General features: G+C 39.2%; 1 protein-coding gene across 2 annotated transcripts in view; it reads right to left on the bottom strand.

Moving 5' to 3' along the window:
- The window catches only part of LCTL (lactase like), a 113,797-nt gene that overhangs the window by 68,375 nt on the left and 22,133 nt on the right, over window positions 1–23,289 (bottom strand). The window contains exon 1 of one of the 2 annotated variants that reach the window (XM_060777884.2): window positions 4,861–5,119. The exons of the other annotated variant lie outside the window; for it this stretch is intronic. The gene's annotated coding sequence lies outside the window, so the exon portion shown is untranslated. Of the gene's footprint in view, window positions 1–4,860; window positions 5,120–23,289 lie in introns of those variants that run through there. 2 annotated transcript variants of the gene reach the window in all.

The following is a 23,289-nucleotide window of genomic DNA, read 5'->3' as shown; positions in this document are numbered from 1 at the left end:
CTACATCTTGTACGAAAATGTGAGAAAGAGGTTAATGGGAAACTAGAAGGCACATGATGTTTGATAGCCAGAGAAATACGTGCCTCCAGCTTCCACCTTGAACACACTACTAATTTTGTAGTTTACAACCATCCTCTTTCATATAATTGCTTCTGCTCGGATCCAGATGACAAGGATGCCAAATTTGACAACAAAAATTTCACAAGCTAAAATATTCACCAAATGAAGTGAAAATATAGATCAATAAGGCAGGGATAATCCATCAACTACAGGACAGACATCTCAGCCACAAGTAGGCTGTCATACCCACATTCTCACATCTTTCTTCTGATCCTTAACTTGGTATATTATGTATCATACTCCACTATGCCTTTGTTGACCAAATGATCTTGCCTTCATATAGATACACCTCTGTTTACTAATTACTCATTATGCTTATTGCTGATACTTACAAATTTTGCCCACCAATTATGCCTGTGAAGGAGGAGGGACTGAGAGAAGGGCCTTCTGAGAAGATCTTAACCTCCGAGGTGGATCATATTGGGACAGGTAAGCTGAGCTGGAACCATTTCTCTTTGTATACATATTTAGTACTGTAACTCTTACATTTTTCAGAGCAGAGGTAGGTGAGCCTTTGGCCTGCCAAACTGTTAGAATATTAAAGTATAATTTCTTGTCATTGGCTATGCTGACTAGATTTCTGGGAGATGTTGTGTAAGGGTAAGGGCACCATGCCAATATTACCTAAATTTTGAATCTCATGCAGAGTTCCCATGCTAAGAAATTGGGAAGGAAGGTGTCCCAAGTGAGCTGATCTGAATTCTAAAAAAGGAAAGATGTTCAAGGGAACTTCTAGACCAGGGGACCTCAATTTTTTTAAACAGAGGGCCAGGTCACAGTCTCTCAAACTGTTGGAGGGCCAGATTATAATTTGAAAAAAACATGAATGAATTCCTATGCAAACTGCACATATCTTATTTGTAGTGCAAAGAACACTTTAAAACAATACAATAATTAAAATGAAGAACCATTTTAACAAATATGAACTTATTAGTATTTCAATGGGAAGTGTGGTCCTGCTTTTGGCTGGTGAGGTAGGATTGTTGTTGTTGTTGTTGTGTGCTTTCAAGTCATTTCAGACTTAGGTTGACCCTGAGCAAGGGCCGGGTAAATGACCTTGGAGAGCTATATCCGGCCCCCGGGCCTTAGTTTGAGGACCCCTGTTCTAGAACACTTGGCCAAGCAGAAGTGTTTTCCAGGATGTGAATGTTCATCATTTTACCCCGTGCTTCCAAAAGAAAATGAACGAATGAAAGAAATAATTTATGTTGTCTCAACTTGTGCATCCAAAAAATTGCTCAGTGACTACATCTCCCAGAATTTAACAACCAAATAATTATTTAACATTGACCAAAGGATTTGGGTGTTGAAAGAAGCTGACTTCCTAAAGCATGGTCTGCATCTTACTGCTTAACGCAAGATCTACTATATTACCAACTTGCATCTGAACTACCCTGACTAGACATACAGAAATTCTACCTTAAGAAGTCAGAAGCAGCTTTAGATAGGTTTGGGCCCCGCCTGTCTTCACGATCGCATCTCCATCTATGAACTGGTGTGAACTCTAAGATCCTCCAGGGAGGCCCTCCTCTTGCTCCCACCTCTGTCACAAGCATGGTTGGTGGGGACGAGAGAGAGGGCCTTCTTGGTGGTCCCGTCCCCCCCGCCCACCTCTGGAATGCCCTTCCAAGGGAAATAAGACAGGTCCTATCCCTCTCCTCTTTTTGGTAGAATTGAAAACTTGGTGGTTTCAACAAATCTTTAAGATTGACCAGTGCTAGCTCAGCCCAGACTCTGTCTGGACATGACCTTGCCCCTATATATTACCCCGGACATTCTTCTAACAGGCCCCTGGAAATAGCCCACCCCGCTTTTGCTGCTTACCTATTACAGTACTGTACCTAAAGGCCGGTCCCATCTTATTTCAATTTGTATCAGTCTTGACCCACGCTTTTTAATTGTCCTGACCCATTCCTTTTCCATGCCCTAAAAAATAGACATGAAGAGCATGCAATATTTTTTCTTGTTTCTTTTAATATTTATGTGTTGTTGGGTAATTCCATACTTACGTTGCTGTTACTGTTATTATTATTTTTTCATGTTGTGACTCTGTATGTTTTGATGTTGTTGTTTGGAAACCGCCCTGAGTCCCCCTGGGGAGATAGAGCGGTATATAAATAAAGTTTTGTTTTATTATTATAGAGCCCAAGAACCATGGCTCAATAATGAGCAACAGGATAAAGTTCTGGTTCCTTTCCCTCCTTAGCTCCTACAACATATATATTTCTTGCCCTTCATTCATTCACACCTTCTCACTGCTCTGTATCTTATGATCACTGTGGGAAATACCAGTGTTACACATTACCCTCTCTTGGGTGTGTTCATAGACCCTGATTCCAGCCTGTGAATGCTGAGCTGACTACAAAAGACAGAATCTAACACTCATACATACACACACACCTCTTTGTCACCTTCTACTCAAAACATGGGGTTCATCCAAAGCAAAAAGCCCATATCCAAGCTTCTGTTCAAAGGAGAGCATAAGACTGATTTGTTTGTGGTGTTGTGCTTCCCACAGCAAATGTCAGTGTCAGTTATATGTATTTAGAACATCTGTAAACATGTTCCAATCAAAAGAAGATTTCCAGATGCGAGTGCAAACAATTTTGGATATTTATTGTTTGAACTCCAATGTACTTTTACAACCATGTGATGTGTAGGCAAAGAATTATCTACAAGTTGTTTTGCCAGTCTCTTTCTATGAAATATTGCCTACAATACCTGCTATTCCTGCAGCCTACTCCATATTCCATCTCTGTTTTGTAGCACTTCTTAAGAATATAACAAGATCCAAACTGGATGAAGCTAAAGACAAATCCAGCAATCTGCTCCTATATTAGCTAACCACATGCCCACAGCCTAGAAGCAGGGCACAAGTGTTTTAGCCCCCTCTTGTTCATGTTCCTTAGCAAATGCATCTTGAAAAATAGATTCTTTATTATCTCTATTTTGTTTTGCTCCAGTGAACTCAGGGAGAATAACCATTGAGCCTGAACCATATCAAAAATAAAACTAATTTAAGCTTTATTGAAATAACAATCAAGATGGTGAAAAGACATAAATGTTTGTAAAAAAAACCCATTGAAAATAGAAAATAAATCGTACAGATTAGTAATAATGATTAATGCATAATAAGTACAGCAATGACCACGTAACTATCATAAAGGTATAATACCTGAAGCCATTATAACGCAAGTAGCATAAAACACAATAATCATAAACTAACAAATGATATTGTAGAATAAGGTAAACAAAGGAAATATTTAAACATTATTAATTGAATGCAAAATAGCTATAAAACACCCAGCACACTTTCCAACTCCACAATCTCAAAAGAAAAAATGAGGATCAACATGATGTTCACACCATATTATCATGCTTTTATTGTACTATATTTCCCAACACTATTCAGCTACAAATGTTGAAGAATCAAGGCAATGGCAATGAGGTTTTAACTATACCGATCACAATGTTTTATATCGTTAGAACCCAAATATCAGAAATACAAATGGTATAATCAATGTTACTTGTCAAAAAATTAACATAAAACTGTGATAGGAATGTTAACACTTAACAGACTCCCCAGAAGTCTACAAAACGACAATATTCACAAAAAAACATAAAACTGTTGTTGAAAATAACCATAAGGAATACAATATGGAGATCTATTTTTAAGGATACAGTAAGGCACCTTCCACACAGCTGTATAAAATCCACGTTGAACTGGATTATAGGGCAGTATGGCCTCAGATAACCCCGTTCAAAGAAGATATTGTGGATTATCTGCCTTGATAGTCTGGATTATATGGCTCTGCGGAAGGGCCCCATGACTTCCCTATATTCACATGGAATACATTCCCTGCTAGACCTGAAACCAGATATGACCAAATACCATTAAATGATCTAACTTCTAGTCTCAACATTTTATAGATTTACCCTGGAAGACCTAGGCTAGATCTACACTGTCATACAAAATCCAGATTATATGCTTTAAATGGATTATATGGCAGTGTAGGCTCATATAATCCAGTTCAAACAAATTAACTGGATTATCTGATTTAATATTCTGAATTATATAGCAGTGTAGATCCAGCCCTAGAAATTCCTAAAGGGGTATCCTAAGGTGACATTTGGGAGAAGAACACCTTAGAATTCCATGGAGAACGTAGCAAATTCCCATTTTTCTTTGGGGCACAGGGTAGGTAAAACGGTGGATATGGGATTCATAGTTATTGTGGTTTTATAGTATACACTCCAAAAGTATTTCATCTGTATTATTTATACTTAAACAACTCAGAGTTTTGGGTCCCACATTGGAAGAAAGGTAGGGCATCATACAAATAATTAAAACAAAATAAATAAAATATAACCTTCCTTTTCAAAGTTTAATTTTTAATTTCCCAAGTCAGAGGAATGCAGCCGTTGAGTTATCTTCATTACCTTCACCTCTCTGGCTGTAAATTTGAAATATCCCTCCCTAAACTGCAATTCCCAGGATCCCATAGGATGCAGCCATGTTAGTTAATCACAGCAGCATAACTACATTGTATGATGGAGCCCCTGGAAGCTAGGGAAATATTTTCTTCATCATCTTCTCTTTACCATGCATATCTGTAATACACCTCTGGCACCCTCTTGTGTTTGTTGAGATCTTAATTTCATCTTTCTGTTTTCTACCCCTTTCCTTTTTTCCTTTGTGTTTTTGCTTGTCCTTTCTGTGACACTATGTTTTCTACTCACATTTCACCACCGCAAATTCTCTACAAGTCATACAAGCCACTGATATGTCATCTCAAGCAGCCTGTAAAAAAGTGCATAACATAACTTTTAAAAGATGTGTGCAGTATTTTTCCATTCTCCGTTTTCTTCCATAAGAAACACTTGTTTATTGAGTGTGCCTGTTTTTATCCTGCAAAACATTAGTGGGTGCTCTTTTGAGCACCTGCAAAGCAAGATAAGTAGCACAGCAGCAGTTTAATTTGACAAAGTAATCTATACACTTATTTGAAATCTAGTTAAGTACTGACTTTTTGAAGAAAAAACATATCACGTGCTTTTATTTTATTTGTTGTTCCAGGCATTAATAAAGATGCACAGCGATGCATAGTGATTATGTTATCCTGAGAATATCACAAGACACATACCTGCCCCAAAGCTCAGCTAATGGAATCAGAAAGAAGGAGAAAAGATCAATGCAGCTTCTTTTTAGCATGGCTGTCTCTTGATTTGAACACATAAATGAAAAAGGAGATTAAAGGGTACAGTACTTAAAATGGCATAGTGTTGATTTTTTTTTAAAAAAATTATCATCTTAAAGATTGCTTGCCTAATAAAAAAAGTCACTGGGATAGATCCAGTATCTCCTTCAATTTCAGCGCTTTTGATCTCTCATCCTCTTTTAGTTCAGTTCAGAGACATCTGAACAGATGCTCAGTAAAGATGAAACCACAAGTTATCTCCCCTTCTTTCCTGAGGAAGATAATTGTAAACACCAGAAAAAAGTGGAGTTTATGGTGAAACAGATGGCTTTTTTCTGCTCTTCTGGAAGACAGGCACCTCTCCCATTAGGTTTTCTGAAAACATTGTTGGGTATCTTGGATCTGTCAGAGCAGATCAGAGCTCCAAAAAGTCCCTTTTTTGTACTACAGCTCCCAGTGGAAATGCATTAGAAGAACTTCTCCAACTTCTGCAGAAGTATTGAGGCTTTGTACATTCCTCTTAATTAATCCTTGCAAACTATCGAAAAAGCAGTGAAACATAGAATTGCTGGTCACCAACAATCAATCAGATTCAAAAAAACAATTAGGAAACATCTTTGCTATATCACTATGAGGGACGTAAAAATTAATCAAAACAATTTATTTATCAACATATAAGTGAAATCAAAAACTCCACCAGTTACTATGCACTGTACTAAAAATGTGTTTGTGGATTAGGGCAGTCATATCTTTATATCATCTAGAAATATTTATTGTACTGTACATTTAAAGCTCTGCATGGTTTGGGTCCAGGTTACCTACAGAATTGGAGCCTCCGGTGGCGCAGTGGGTTAAACCCACTATGCTGGCAGGACTGAAGACTGACAGGTCACAGGTTGGAATCTGGGGAGAGCACTGATGAGCTCCTTCTGTCAGCTCCAGCTCCTTACACTGGGACATGAGAGAAGCCTCCCACAAGGATGGTAAAACATCAAAAACATCCAGGCATCCCCTGGGCAACGTCCTTTCAGACGGCCAATTCTCTCACACCAGAAGTGACTTGCAGTGTCTCAAGTCTCTCCTGAAACGAGAGAAAAAAAACCTACAGAATCACCTTATTCAGTACAATCTGCCCCGAACACCACCTTCTCCTGCACAATCCACCCCGGCCTCTAGGGGCGTTGCTACTCCAGCCTGCCAGAACCCGACTAGTAGCCATCACCCAGAGGAAGACCTTTTTATGAGCCACCCCAAGACTGTGGAACGACCTGCCAGAAGACACTGCCTTAATGAACCCAAGGCTGCTCTACATATGTTTTTCTAGGCAGCACTCCCATCTACCCCCATTTCATATGGCAAACTTTGAAATTGAGAGGGGTTGCAGAAATAGCATGTATTAAACAATGAAATCTATTATTCCTCTATACATTTTGAAGGAGCTCTGATATCTTCTATCAGAGGTGAAGACTCTGTGCTGCATATCACTGTCAAATGGGTGGCATGCTAATGTGGCCTGCAAGATGGTGGTGTTTCTATTCTCTGTGACTGGAGACAAGACACTGCACAAAGCTGAGAAATTATTGCATGTGATCTGAAGATTCATGTGGTGTTGTACACATACAGTGAATTGGGTTGACTATCTGAGCAGGTAGAAATACAATGCTAGGCAGGCTTAGTGGGAAAATGTCCAATCTGGTAATAATTTCCTCTGGCTCTGCCCCAAGCCTTCAGACACTTTCACTATCAGAACATTTTCCATTCCTCATTGTGGTCTCATTCATATTGTCAATTTTATGGAAGCAAATCCTCTTTATATATGTGCATGGAATAAAATACATATTTTATATATAAAAACATGTAGAGGGAGTGGCTTTTCCCCCTTTCATAAGGCAAACAGATGCAATCTTACTTCTTCACTGAGATATACTGACATTTTTCTTTGTGGAGTATCTGCTTTGATACTCTGTGTTATATGGCTGTGTGGAAGGGCACATAATGATAGGCTAGAAACTATCTGGGCCCTCTTTTTCTTTCATCTCTATCTCGAACTTTCATGATCGAGGTATGAATACTTAAAATATAATGCATTGCATACTGCTTAAGATTTTCTCACCACAAAATTGTGAAAAATGCTTTTGCCCCTACTCATTGCAAAACACACAGCAGCTAATTTTGACATCTATAGCTCCAAATTGCCTAGGCCACAAAATCTTGAGAACTATCTGTTGGCATAAATCTGCCTGAGAATTTCACAGCAGATGCCCTGCTTCAGGACCTTCCATATTGGATGTGAAGAAAATACTTAGAAGAGTAGCTTTTTTATATTTCTGCACCCAAACTCCAGAATGGTCTCCCAAGGAACCCCACCATGCCTTGTCTCATCAGTGTTTCCTCTGGGCAAAAGATCAGTATTATTTCAGCAGGCTCTTCCAGAATTTCGAATTAGGATTTAGTGCTACATTGGGGTTTTTTTGTTTTGTTGTTTTTTTGGTTTTTTTGTAACCTGTTCTGAAGCTTGGTTGCAATTTTTATTTATCTTATCTTCAAATTATGTTTTATTTTCTTTGGGCAATTTTGTCAGCTTTCCAAATATTCCAAGGTTAATGGTGAGGTACATTTTATTGTTGCTGCTATTGTTCCTACTGTTTAGCAATAAGCTCAAGTGCAATAAGCACTTAAGCTTATTTAAGACTGAATGGTAGTAGGTTGTATGCAACATTTTTTTTTTTTAAAAAGACATGTTTATCTTTAGTAGTAGTACAATTTTATACCCACAGGCCTGTTAAATATTTCCTACATTCCCATCAGCTCTCCGAAATTTTCTACTAAATGTCACAATTTGAAGTTATCATCTTTGTTACTTTTGGCGACTCAGACACCAACAACTTTAAACTACCAGATCTGTTGACACTCTGAATTTCTCAACACAAATTCTTTCCGGAGATACAAGTGGGGAAGTACCCAGAATATGTCTATATTTGTAACTTGCCGACAGTCTAGGCACCCATCCAGCAACCTACCTAGAAGCTAGTTAGCTAGATGTGCCATTTGTGGGCAGGAAGAATAAGATGGTTCATCAGGGGCTTGTTCCGAAAAGCATGCTCCCTTCTACCACACAAATGCAAGCATATCCAACTGTTTTAGAAGAGGCATACATATGCACAACTGTGTTGCATGAACCACATGACTTTGCAAGATGACTTGGCAGATAAGACAGTAATTTTATGAATCTGTCAGAGATCACTACATTAGTAGAAACTTTCAGAAGTACATAGAAACAGGTACACAGCACAGTTAAATTAATAAATATATGTAAATAAAACAATAACAAGCACAATTTTAGCACTATATTTTAGCAAAATTTCGGGGTAACCTTTCTGTAGATTTTCATATTATCAATAATTACCTATATGACTTTCACCTGTTATTTTTTGACATCAAGTCGACTTTACCTTATGGCAACCCTATGAATGAAAGTCCTCCAGGATCCCTAGTCATCAACTGCCCCATTCAGGCCAGGGCCTCGGCTTCCCTTATTAAATTAACCCATCGCATGCTCTCCCACTTTCCCCACTACCTTTCTATTTACCAAGTATTATTGTCTTGTCAAGTGAGTTACATCATCTCATTTGTCAGAAATGTAATAACCTCAGTGGAATTGTCCCTTTTGGGAGAGGAGGCAGGATACAAATAAAGTTTTTTTTCCTATATATTATTATTTTAGCTTGTAGTGAGTGTTCAGCCATAATTCTCTTGGTTTAAGATCAGTTCATTTGTGTTTTTTTAGTATCTGCAGAACCACATCCCAAATTAGTTATTTTTCTTCCAGTGAACTTTTTTTACTGTCCCATCTTCCACAACCATCTATAGAAATCAGAAATAGTGGCTGATTCTCCACAACTATTACACCATTTCAATAAGCCTTGAATTGCCATTGCTGCATCCTATAGAATACTTGGAGTAAGATGACCAGGCTAGTGCCTAGACATCAGTAGATCATGCTAGATACTTAGCATGCCTGAAACTGGGAGTGGTACAAGAAGCATGTTCTTGTCCTCAGAAGATATCTTGGAGTGATGAACACATGACAGCAGTTCAGCATTCTGAGGCATGAACAGAGATTTCCAGATAGCATAGTAGGGGTTTTCCCCCCCAATGTGTGCTCTCGGTATAGTCCACAGTTTAAAATCAAACTGTATCATTAACTACATATCTTCAACACTGATCACAATGTGAGCCTCTCCCAGCAAGTAAAATAAACAGGTTCTGACATGTTTATATTAAATTATGTACATTTCAAAGCACTCAGCTCTAACTAATGAAACTGAGCAGACAAAATACGCAAACTTAATTTTAAAACAAGTCAGTAGTGATTTTTTCCCACTTCAATACTTATTCTCCCCTCTTCCCCATGTTTAGTATCTTTTCCGTTTCTGTTAAAGTAGCTGAAAATGATAACTGTGAAGTAAGGAAAACTACTCTTTATGTAAGGTGAGCCTCTATAGAGCAGCGGAAACAAATGGATTTCATATGAATAAGTTCTTGGCACACAAAGAACAAAGTTTCAGTCTTAATTCTTGAGGGAGATGTAAGCCAAAACTCATTTCCAGGACCTTATTATGACCAGATTATGAGAATAACAGAAGATGGCTTCTATATAATCCTGGGACATATAAAATCATGTTCATGTGTTATGTCTGAATGAGTAAGCACATAGCTCTGTACTAACTGACTCAAAATGATAGGTAGTCAAACTTTGCCTGAGATGTACTCCTTCAGACCATTGATGGGAAAATGAATACATGAATTCACTTCCATATAAAAATTGCTAGACACAGAAACTAAGCATTTCAGGAATTCAGAACTAGCTTCTTATCTTTAATAGGCTAGAACTCCCTAATATACAAGATTAGGAAGGAGTAGTATGTGTAGGGAGATTAATTATATTTAATCATGTATTCATTCATTTCTCTATGATATTTCCTTGCTGTCTGGTTGTGCAGGCCACTCCTAATTTAGGACTTTTTCATGCTGATTATTTGGAATCCTCAAGAAGGGGGGGATAGTCCTAAAACCATCACCAACAATTCTAGAAGACAACTCGGATCCAACAGGTACAAAACACATTATAAAATAACAGCATTCCAATGTAGGCATTCAACTATGTCCAATAGTCGTAAAACATATATGGAGTAAGGGCATAGAAGTAAGCTATGTTCTCCACAATTTCTACATTCCCAGCTGCTGTTTATAGATTTTTGTCTTGTCAAAGTCTCTGGTCACAATTTAGCTTAGTCATGTGCATGCAGAGGGCCATACTGAAAAAGTGCCTGTGTGCTGTTTTCTCTGAAACTATTAATACAAATGTGATGCTATTACACCATCAGATAGAGTAATTCTTACTGCATGACTGACATAATTTCAGAATGTTGCATAATCATGGATATGAAATGGAAACAAAGAGTAGTCATCGCGTTCTTGACTGAAGAAGGATTTATAAATGCATATGGTAAGGGACAACTTTTGAGAATAATGTGTAAGAGTTGGTGGATGAAAACGCTTACAGAAGGTGAAGCCATCAACAGTAGTCTTCAATAAAAACCAAAACAGGTGGAAGACATGATAATGGAGACTAGTATGTGACTGTCCAAGAAATTATTGAGAAACTTGGCTGTGGTCAAAGTGCTGTCGAATAAATTATCCACAACCTTGTGTGCCAAGTGGGTTTCTCAACAGCTGATTTGAAAGAGAAGGTGCACACAGGATCAGACATGTTGGCAGCATTTGAAGCCCACGAGGATATCTTTTTTGGAGAAGTTTGCACTGATATTGAGGCCCAGGAATACCTGTATGACCCAAAGACCAAGAACCATGGCAGCACTTCACCTCCCCAACGTCAAAGAAATTTAAAAGCTCATGCTCAGCACAGGAGAGTATGCTGAATGGGTTGTGAGATGACAAGTGGGTGATGCTGCTTGACTTCCTCCAGCATGGCATGACAATGAATATCAACTGTCACTGCATCATTCCACAAACTTCAAGAAGCCATTCATAAGAAAATACCACAGAAACTGAATGTAATTCAGTTCCATAACAAAACAGCATGACACCACACATTTTTGGGAACATCACAGGTTTTTTCACAAATGAGGTGGTCAGTAGTGCTGAATTTGTCTTACACCCCTGATCTGACATCTTTGCTTTCATTCCTTCATTTTGACGAGGAAAGCTTTTGGGGATGGTGCTTCAGAGATATAAGATATTACTAGATACTGGATCAGGGAGTGGATGCAAGAGGTTTTCCAAAGTGGATTTGATGAGGAGGAGGGTCTAAAGTGGCACAAATGCATTACCACTGGAGGAGACTAATTTGAATAGCACCATATGGTAAACAAAGTGGGCGGTTTACACATGTATGTGGCTGTATATGTCTCATTGTCGTTAAAGAAATTATGAAACGACAGACATTACTTTCAATATGATTCTTGTATATAGAGCTACAGGTTGCTGGTGGGAAGGCTTGGTATCAAATTCCAGAAGTGCTGCTCATGTATCATTTTACAACACGCTGGGTTCACAATGGATCAGTATTTCTAACATTTTTTCTTGTGAAATTCATAAATCTCAAAGATTTCAATTTGCTGTCAAAGATCACTGCTGTACATGTACTGAACGTTCTGCACCTGAAATTAGTAGTGATTTTAAGATCTTCGTCTTAATGTCTTTCAATATATATCTAAGATCTTTTACTCAGGCAGATGAACCATTTGCTCCTAGGTCAAAAATACTGAGAAACCCCTAGAAAAGCATTCCAGCCAAGTCTGTGGAAGAGTTGAGGGAGAGGAGGTGAATGGGAACTGTAGGACAGCAACATTCAGAAGGTGAAAATTTATGCATCCCTTTTATAAATTAAACGAAATCTAGATCTTCCTTTCTCCCCTCAATCCAGTTTTTAAGCATTTTCTCTTCCAACATTCTCTTTCTAAGCACTGTTTCCTTCTTTTTGTATTCCAGTTGCTTATGATTAAAAATCCTATTTGGGTGTGTGGCTAATTTCCTCATGAATTCCAGCACATAATCTTTCAATTTTTTCTTCTTTTGTCTGTGAAATTGAGCATAAACTTGGATTATGATTCTATTGGCAAGTGTTCCATAAAGAATGTACAGTACCATAATTCTCCATTAAAAGTCAACACAGTCAGTTTCTAAAGGCCTGATAGAGTAGAAGGGTTTTTACTTGCCAATGGAAAGAGAGCAAGCAGGGAGCTATCCTTGCCACTCTATGTTGGTCCCAAAGTCTGGGACCAACCATCGAGAAGATTGTCTCCTTTCTTCCCACCAAACAAACCTGGGAAGGAAATGTGACACAGAGAAGGACCTCTTCCAAGATTTTTGAGCTCCATCAAGCTCATAGAGAGAGGTACAATCCTTTTCTGAATGCCTCAATGGGGGTTTATCACTGTGATTCCAACCAGTACTTTATTAAGTTCTTGCTTCTCTCTTTGGAAGTTGTGCTTTCTTTATTTCCAGAATGTAAAGGGATGAGCCAAGGGCAGCTAAGTGTACTTTTATCTATTGGGTGTCTTGTAGTATTACACAGCTCAGAATCACTGTCAGTTGATTGAGCATCATCATATATTTTGGGTTAATTCAATACGAAATTGTCATAAGAGATTGCATTGCACAATCAGTGGTACACTTTTTATTCCAGAAGTCCACTAAATCATTTTAACAATGCACAGGAGCCCCCAGTGGCACAATGGGTTAAAATCTTGTGCCAGCAGGACTACTGACTGAAAGGTTGGCAGTTTGAATCTGGGGAGTGGGGTGAGCTCTTGTCTGTCAGCTCCAGCTTCTACGTGGGGACATGAGAGAAACCTCTCACAAGGATGGTAAAACATCTGGGCATCCTTCTTGCAAGTGGCCACTCCTCTCACACCAGAAACGACTTGCAGTTTCTCAAGTTGCTCCAGACACGAAAAATCAAAACATACAGTGAAGATCTGGCTCTTTGTAAATGGAAAAACATGGCTTCCAGAGGCATTATACTCTTAAGAATAATATTTTAAGTCATAGTGGAAAATTTTAGAAAACCTTTTGTTCCAACCAAGTTCAATTTCGTACCAAATTGACCCATGAACCACTGAATTATTTGTTTCTAAAAACCCAATTTTACCAGCCAATTATTCAGCAGAACATGACATGATCAATGATGCTGAAGGATTCAAGCGAGTTGTATTGATCAGCTTTGTGTACAAATATATGTGCAAAACACAACTGTCAGCTCATTTGGGTTCACTGCTGATAAAGTGATGTTCAAAACAATTAATGAAGTAACGCTTTGAACATGAAGGGCAAAAGCGCTAATTGATATAAAAAAGTCAGAACACTAAGTGCTCAATTAATTAATAATTTTCCTACTAATTGATTTCTTCAAGTATTCTGGAGGGCAAAACTAGAGTGGTAGGGATCTATAATAATTGTCTCTCTATAATAGCTTAACATTTGACACGTTTCTAAAAGGAACCTAGGGAAAGGAGCTGAAAGACCAGTTAATCCCTCAAATCCATATGCAATTATTCCAGAGATTTGTTAGGGTGGAGAATCAGAAATAAGCAAGCTCTTCAGCAGTGTGGCTTGGACTGTCGGTTTTGAAGTGTGTTGCTATAAGAAGTGCTGACTTGTGCCACCCTGTTTTTTTTTTTAAATACTAAAACACAATTGCATTTGAGAGATCAAATGTAAAACCAACCATAACTTGAGATTAAATCACTCATAATATACAAATATGTTTTATCTTGATAGAAAGGTATATCATGGATGTCTTTAATCAATTCTAATTGAAATAACCAGCTCAAAACATACATCAGTAATTCTTCTCATTCATCTTTCTCTATTTCCTGAACTTCTTGATCAGTATAGCATGCCCCTTCTTCTCTCACTCTCATTTATCCTGAATTTATTTGCTCTATTTAATGAATGATACCTCCATTCCTTATTCCAGGGCGAGGCCTGGAACAAATTGGGCCACACATACAAACACATTCTCTTTCACTCCCATCTCTTTCTCTCACACACATACATTACTGTTGTACAACTCCAGATTAAATCAGTTCTTATCCCCTTCCCACATTGGAGTCTAATTTTCTATGACTTCCCAGAATGTTCCAAAGGTCTCCCACTGATGAGACTGCCTACTTATTTTATACTTCTTCTTTGTTTTGTCTTGCTGGTGGGTCATCACGTCACCAGAAAGATGGGAGAAGATCTCCCTCTGTGACGGTAGCAGCAACCATCAAAGAAAGATAAGCAAGCAAGTGGGTAAGAGTCAGGATTTAAATTTGGAGAAGAACACGTAGATTGGTAATGCTTGCTTCACCTTAAATGTGAATTTTTAAAGCTACTAGAAATCCATAATTTAAGACTACAGTTCTCATCTTCTTCCCTTCAGGTACAGATGAATAAATAAGGATTGCAGCAGACAAGCAGGGGTGGTTTAAACCTTCCTTCTCCAGCCAGGACTCCATAGAAAGCATCATCACATACCTACACATGACAATGCACTATGTATTTTTACAAACCCAGGTTCAAAAGAATCTGTGTTGTTTTGACTATTGTGATCCGATATGTGGTGCCCCCAGTAGCACAGCGCGGTAAACCACTGAGCTGCTGAACTTGCTGAACGAAAGACCGGCAGTTCAAATCTGGTGAGTGGGGTGACCCAGCTTCTACCAACCTATTAGACCCAGCTTCTACCAACCTAGCAGTTTGAAAACATGCAAATGTGAGATCAATAGGTACCATTCAGGCAGGAAGGTAACAGTGCTCCATGCAGTCTTTGAGCACCAACCTCCAGAGTTGGACATGACTAGACTTAATGTCAAGGGGAAACCTTATCTTTTTAATCTTATTCAATATGTGGTAGGGATAGGAGATTGCAGAGGGTATTGTATCTTGAAGACAATGGATTATAATTCCTCTTACTGTGTTGTAGATACAGTCCATGATGGAAACCCAGTCTTTGTAAATAAAAGTACAGAGCTGCATGTTATGCATTGAGCCTTTGTAACTTAGTTCTCAAATGTCTCATCAAGATTGAGGCCACCAACAACTCTGGTTCTGTGCACTATAAACCAGAAACTTCCATCTATTTGTAAAGGATAAGGGCTGGAGCTTGGAAATATTACTTGTTAAGACTATATATCTCAAAATACGCCACTCATCATGACCAGGCATGGCTTCTAAACTGACTGGGGAATTCTGGAAAGTGTGGGTGTAAAAAGTAGCCTTTACAAGGTCTGATTCCAAGGCTAAGGGCCTTTAATAAATCTATCCAATTCTGCTTTAAAGCCACTTCCACCTCTAAAGCTGACATTTTAGTGTTAAGAAGTGTTAATGATCTATAAAGCTTTATCATCACAACCCAATGACTTGACTTTTCTCCTCCTAAACTAAAAAGCCACAAGCACATTAACCTTTCCTGATAGGAAAAGTGCTCTTCCCTCCCCAGAAATTTCCTCAGTTTCTTTTGGCTGTTTCACCCATCACACAGCAATAAACCCAGGTATGCCATCAAGAATAAACTTGGTTTGCTGTGAGTTTTTCAGTCTGTATGTCAGTGTGGTCTAGAATTTGTATGTTCTCAAATAATATTCTGTGTCCAGGTTGGTTCATCTGCTATAGCTGACTCCTCTAGTTGAGTTAGTCTGCAGTGATGTTCATGTTCTTTGATTCGTGTCTGGGTGCTGCATTTGGTGGTCCCCATGTAGACTTGTCCACAGCTGCACAGTATACGGTCGGCACTTGCAGTGGTTAAAGAAGTCCTCTTATCCTCAAAAAGAAATCTGTCTTATCCAATTTCAACAGAAAGGAGGAAACCATGAATATGAACAAAATCTGGATAGCAGTATGAAAAAACACCAGAATCAAGACAGTAAATAATGAACAATCCACATGGAAGCAGGCGGTAGCATCCAAAATCTCGTTGGGATTTTCTCCAGGTCTACTATTAGCTATGGATTACAATCAAGCCAAAGCACTTATTAAACAACGTATCACAGACACAGAGCGCCAACTAGATCTGGCCTCGGCTCCAACCTTCCTTATCAGTGAAGACAGCAGATACCTTGCCTCCCCTATGGCATATTTAACATACTTAGAGGTTCCTATTCATCGAAGGGCTTTCACCCTGGCCCGATGCCACGCTCTCCCATCAGCTGTACTCGAAGGCCGCTACCGGAAGATCCCTTTCCCAGAGAGACTCTGCCCCTGTGACTCGGATCATGTAGAAACAATAGAACATGTGCTCCTTCAGTGCCCGTTCTACAGGGATACCCGTGCCAGGCTTATCTTACCTCTGATAGACAAGCACCCAGGCCATTCAGGACAATTTTATACCTCCATGCTACTTGCAGATACTAATTCAGCTACAACCTACAATGTTGCAAAGTTCTGTGCAGCAGCATACACAATCCGTCAGGGGATGACTAGTTCCAAAAGTCAACTGTGTGTCCAGTAATCTTCTTCTCTGAATCTACAATTTGGTGATGGATCTGGGCATTGTATGTTTTTACCCTGTTTCCCCTTCTGCTCCCTCACCCATATTGTGTTTTTAGTAGTTATATTTATATTTTTAATGTACCAAACATGCCAGGTTTGTATGGAAATGTGACACTATTTCCTGTGCTGGTCAATGACCAAAATAAATGTTTTTGATTTGATTTGAACAACACTGAGAAACAGGAGAACTCGAAACAGTAAGCAATCAAATGCCAGTTAACAGCCCTCAGAGGATGCCTCCAGACAACAGAAGCCAGGCTACCTCTATGCAGATACCCTCACTGATTGACTTTGCAGCTTCATAGCTACAATGCTATTCAAACTTGCAAATTGCAACATTCATGTTCCTATATGGCATACCTCTTTTAATCTACTTGTTTGACATATTCAATTATTAGAATATGATGCTGATGATTATAATACTTTATTAAAAATATCTGCATTCAGCAATTTTTGGTTGCAGTTCATTGGGGACTGTATAGGAAAAACATGGGTGAATGTAAAATGAATCTATGTTTACAAATCGCAGCCAACACAGTGCCTGAGATCAAGGTCCCATGTGCTGCCTAGGACATCCCTGTGTTTTGAAGAAGCATGTGGATGGGTAGACTTGTGGTAAAATCAAATGCAAAAGTGTTTGGAAGAATGGGCAATGTGCTTTATTTTTCCCTTTCCTTGGCCCCCCCACTCCCCCCCCAAAAAATTCCCTTCCTCTGTGCCTTCTCAGTCACTAAGGATTTCCTTCAGTTTCCAGATTACAGCTCTGCAGAGAGCAAGACCTTGAGGATCCTTCACAACTAAAACTGCACAGAATTCGCATTTTCTCATTTTGTCCCGTGCTTTCTCTTAGCTATAGAGATATATAGTTCCCATGTCTTGGGGGACAAAACAATGAGGGTGAGGAGGTAACTGAGCACCTCTTTCTCCCTACTGCTAACTACTGTATCATTCTGCCAGTCCTTTTCAACTCTTTGGCAGCCTTCGGTTTCAAAGCCTCAGGTCCACCATTATGAGAATGAAACACTTGCAAGAAGCCTTCCACAGGACGGTAAAACATCCGGATGTCCCCTAGGCAACATCCTTGCAGACAGCCAATTCTCTCACACCAGAAGCGACTTGCAGTTTCTCAAGTCGCTCCTGACACACACAAAAAATCTAGTTAAAATATTTGAAAGACTATAGCCTTTACATTATATTTACATCACTTTTTATCAGTATGATTTAAATAAAATTCTATCTGATTTACACATCAGTCTATTTTAAACACAGCATACAGAATATTGTTGGCAAGTATATACAGAGGGTGGTCACTGAAAGAGTGGTGTCAATATTAATAGCCGTACAGCATCATTATTCTTACGGAAATAGCACTCAAAAGCAACTTACTAAGCCATCTTGTGTTATTGGTGCTCTAGGATTTTCAAAGCAAAGGAAAAAACCAATAGGAAGGATTAATGGTTAAGGTTATGCAAAATCCATTTAATCAGCATGGCTAATTTTAGCTTTAACTAAAGCTGTTGGCAACAGCATGCATTTTGCTCTAGGGCTTTACTTTTAAACAGTGATAGAATACACTTTTAAAAGGTAAATTTATCTTAACAGAAGGCCTACCTAATGCCCTTTAATTGCTGGAGAAATTATTTGAATCGTATTTGCATGAAGAAAATGGAGGAATTCTTCAGAAGTGCAATTTCAAAATTGTCGACTAAGCACTTTAGTTCTTTGGAGTTAGTTAATTCTCTTGTTGAATACATGATTGGTTAAAGCATCACCAATCTGAACTTTGATTCTGGGTTAATTACACAAATTATGACCCCCCTCACCTCTCACGAAAAAGTTAAGGAAACCCAAACTTTGAAATACAGATGGAAAGAAAAGTTCCCAACACCAAGGATGTACCGCTCAGAAAATCCCGTTTTCTCAGCCCAAGACCATGAGTTCAACTGATGGAATTATTTCACTAGGTCAATGTTTTGTCTTAACTAAGACCACACAAGTGGGATTTAGTTTTTGATTAACATCTTGAATCAAGCTTGAAATGAATTAAGTTAGATGTGAACAGTTTTTATGAGCTTAAAACTTGGCTATAAGACCTGTCTCTGTCCTTACAAGCTGAGAATATCAGACGGAAATGAATGCTCGAACCATATTTCAGTTTTCATTTTAGTCCCCTGTAGCAAAACAAGGTAAATGGATTGATGACAGTGTTCTTAATGTGTTTCAACTTAATGTTCTTTTTACTGTTTTAAACTGTTGTTATATTTGTTTATATTTGTATTATCTTGTGGCATCGAATTGTAAGCTGCCCTGAGTCCCCCTCGGGGGTTAAGAAGGGTGGGTTAGAAATAAAATAAATAAATAAATAAATAAATAAATAAAGGTAAAGACCTTCCCCTGACATTAAGTCTAGTTGTGTCCGACCCTTCAGGTTGGTGCTCATCTCCATTTCTAAGCTGAAGAGCTGGTGTTGCCCGTAGAAACCTTCAAAGTCATGTGGCCAGCATGACTGCATGGAGCCCTGCTCCTGCCGGAGGGATGCCTATTGATCTACTCATATTTGCATGTTTTCAAAATGCTAGGTTGGCAGAAGATGGGGCTAACAGTGGGAGCTCACCCCACTCCCTGGATTCGAACCGCTGACCTTTTGGTCGGCAAATTTAGCAGATCAGCAGTTTAACCCACTGCACCACTGGGGCCTCCAGTGGCAAAACAACATTTGTGGAGATGTGTTCTTACCATACATCAAGGGAAGCACTGATCACATAAGGAAGCTGATGAAGAAACACAACCTACAGACTATCTACAGACCCACTAAGAAAAATCCAACGAATTCTATGTTCAGCAAAGGACAAGAGGGATCCTCTCACCTCTTCAGGAGTCTACCATATACAATGTAGCTGTGGACAAGTCTACATAGGGACCACCAAATGCAGTAATGGCCAAACACCAATCAAGGCACAGGAAAGGCACTACAGACTACTTCAACCTGAAATGTCAGCCATAGTAGAGCACCTGATGAACCAACCTGGACGCAGCATATTATTTGAGAACACAGAAATGCTGGACACAGCATACTATCTGAAAACACAGAAATGTTGGGCCACTCTAACAATTTCCATGTCAAACTACACAGAGAAGCCACTGAAATCCAAAAGCAATTTCAACAGAAAGGAGGAAACCATGAACATTATTAAAATCTGGCTACCAGTAATAAAAATCTCTAAAATCAGGACAGTAAATAAAAAGCAACACTAAAAAACATGGGAATTCCAGACAAGAACAAACCAGGGCCAGTTAACACCTCCCAACAAAGGACCTCCCCAGACAGCAACCAGCCAGGCTTTGAAGCTGCAAGGCCATTAAATGCTAATCCAGGTGGCCAATTGCAACATTTACACTTGTCTCAAACAGACATGTGTCCTTTCTCCCACCCTGGACATTCCACAGATATATAAACCTCACTTGCCTAGTTTCCAACAGACCTCTCAACCTTCAAGGATGCCTGTATAGATGTGGGTGAAACATCAGGAGAGAATGCTCTTGGAACACACAGCCCAGAAAACTCATAGCAACCCAGTTATTCTGGCCGTGAAAGCCTTCGACAATGCAACACTTGTGTGTTAAACTATAATGTCAACTGTAAGCTGGCACCTAAAATTGTATCATTCCATTGAATTTCTCCTCCAGTGCACCCACATCACAATGTTGTTCATTGTATATGCTGAGTATCTTTTACTCTTTACCTGACACTTTAATCAAAGTAATATCCAAAGTATAAACAAGAGTGGGACATCAAATTAATGACAGGATACAAAACACTTTCTCACCCTGTGATAGGCTTCCTGCAGGTGGAACTGGGAAACCATTAACAGAATGATGTCAGGACTTCAAATTCAGCTCAGAAAAAAGCAGAGAACCATAGACATGATACTGGGCTGACTCTTTTCCTTAAGTAGCATAAATCAGTCATCTTAGGCAAATGTTAGGAGGTGACAGCAAGAGATTCGAGAATAGAACTAAATGTGTCCACAGGCCTTGCTGTGTCTTTCCTCAGTAGGATTGTTGCCTTGAGGTGCCTTGGAGAAAACCATTCTCTTGCCAGTGCAGAAGTATGGTTCATTTACCAATACAGTCATCTTTTGGACATGGAAAAGAAAATAAACTCGCTTCTTTCTTTGCCACAGGCAGCAAAACATCTTGGTTTGACGCTGAAATGAGCAGTAGAAGTGTGATAGGCTTCCTGCAGATTGGAAGCCACTTGCTAAGGTTACCAAGCAATTTTTACATGCATGATTAGTACACCTACAACCATGGTAAGTGCCTTAAAGACCATGTGGGATGCAACAGGCTGCACAGAAGATGCAGATCCCACTTCAAAAAAGATGGAAGTTCCATAATACATAAGGAGATTTTTTGAAGCACTTGTGATGTTTTTTGGAATACTTCCCTAGGGAAGATGTCAAGTTGGATCTGTGCCAGTGACATGTAATACAGGGCGTCTGCTGCTCTTTAGTTATCTTGTGCTTTATAGACTGTACATCTCACCTTAATGGAGAATTGGACAGATTTCTTTTTGAGCCAAAGCATTTTCTAAATAAAAGTGTCTCTCCAATAACATTTAATACTCAAAATGACAGAAAACAGAATTAATGTGAATAGTCTTGTCCCCACCCCCTCTATCTCCCACCACAGCTTCACGAGGAACTGTTCTTGCTATATAACATCTGGGTTTGTTTCCTTTCCTTTTCTTTCTTTTTTAATGCAGGACTAAAGTAGTTCTTACATGCTAAGCAAGTGACTGGGTGGAAGCACATTCAGTTTGCTTTTTCTATTAGAGATGGATAGAATATTCAAATTATTGGGGAGGGTGTGAGAGAAGACAAAGGTATGCAGAGTGTCCAAAAATTCCAGTGAAGAGAATCCTCCTCAAGCTTTTTTCTTGATTTTCCCCCTCTGTTCTTCTATGAGGGGGCTGTTCCTACTTCTGAGCAGGAGGTGGTACCCCTTGAGATAATCTAAGCTGCTTTAATTCATCACTTTAATCCACTTAATTCAGCAACTCAATGGAACGTCACAGAGGGTGCTTCCAGACAGCACCAAATTTCAGGTTAAAAAAAACCCCAGGATCTGAGAGCAGGTCCAGACACAGACCTGTTGGTCCCAGGAATTGTGCCTGCAACATCCAGACTTGCTGCTTTGTTCCAGGATTTAGATGCCACAAGATGGCCACCGTGGGATGTCTGCTGGAAATTTAGGCAGCTTTTTTTAAAAAAAATAAAATAAACTGCTGATGTGAATATGTGCATCATTCGTACAAATTTTGTTCCTGGGTTATAAATGTCAGTTTCTCATTGGTTCTATCATAAAAACCAGATCACTATCCACCCATTTATCACAGTTTGTGACACACAAACAAAGCTTTTGCCCTGTAATCAACTTCCCACATGTTTTTACAATAGACGCAATGAGGAATCGACATTTAGAACCAACGTTAAAAAAAAATCCTGTATTTTCTGAGTGCAGAGACATACAGAGATTCGAAGATCTGAATCTTCTGGCTAGAATCAGAAATATTCCTGCACTTTTTAAATCTCGTGGTTTGTCAGCTTTGTAGCGATTCTTCCTGTGTTTTCAGCTGATGTTGTCTAGCCACCCTCCATTTTGAACTGGGAGCTCCTGGGATAAAAGTACTGTGTGGATGGGCCCTGAGGCTTGACTTGGACTTTTCCAACTCTGACCGTGGAGAGAGTTTCTATCCCCACTTCCCTGTGGGAGAGTAAAAACTGAGCAAACGATATGTGTCAAGAGTGTGAGAAAGAAGGAGATCTTTAAAGGAAAGCTTTTTTTATTCTAATCAAGCAATCTATATTATCTCATACCTGAAGGCTGCTTCCTTCAGGAACACGTAGGAGAAGTTTCAAAGTTACAAAACAATTTAGGGGAAGTTAAAGCAACCAAAAAAGCTGAGGATGTTTCACCCTGCCTCAACTGAGCTCTTTAGGTCAGAGAGACACCCCTGCACTTTGTCTCTCTTTGTATGTCTTTCCCCAATTAGCTGCTGAGACATAATGTCATATTTGGACCTATCTGGAAGGTTTTCCACTAACGATTCTTACTTGACAATTGTCTCCCACAATCCCCCTAAATCCTCTGTGATGCTGGCCCCAATAAATGTAACATAACCCAACACATGACTAATCCATTGTTTACTGGGAGGAGGAGACCATACTGTCATCCATACTGGCCAGATAACAGGGAATGCTTGCTATCACACTCTCAAATGGGGACTTATCTCCTATTGTAATATACAGTGGGCACAGGAAAGGAGTTTGGGAGCCTCCAGATCTCCGTTCCCACCTCCAATGTCACCTGGAGAAGTGGAAGGAAACAACCAAGAAAACAGCATTCCAGA

This window comes from Anolis sagrei, chromosome 5, assembly GCF_037176765.1.
Source record: "Anolis sagrei isolate rAnoSag1 chromosome 5, rAnoSag1.mat, whole genome shotgun sequence".
NCBI classification, from domain to species: Eukaryota; Metazoa; Chordata; class Lepidosauria; order Squamata; family Dactyloidae; genus Anolis; species Anolis sagrei.
Note: the sequence above shows the minus strand (reverse complement) of the source record. Positions and strands in the feature narration are given on the sequence as shown.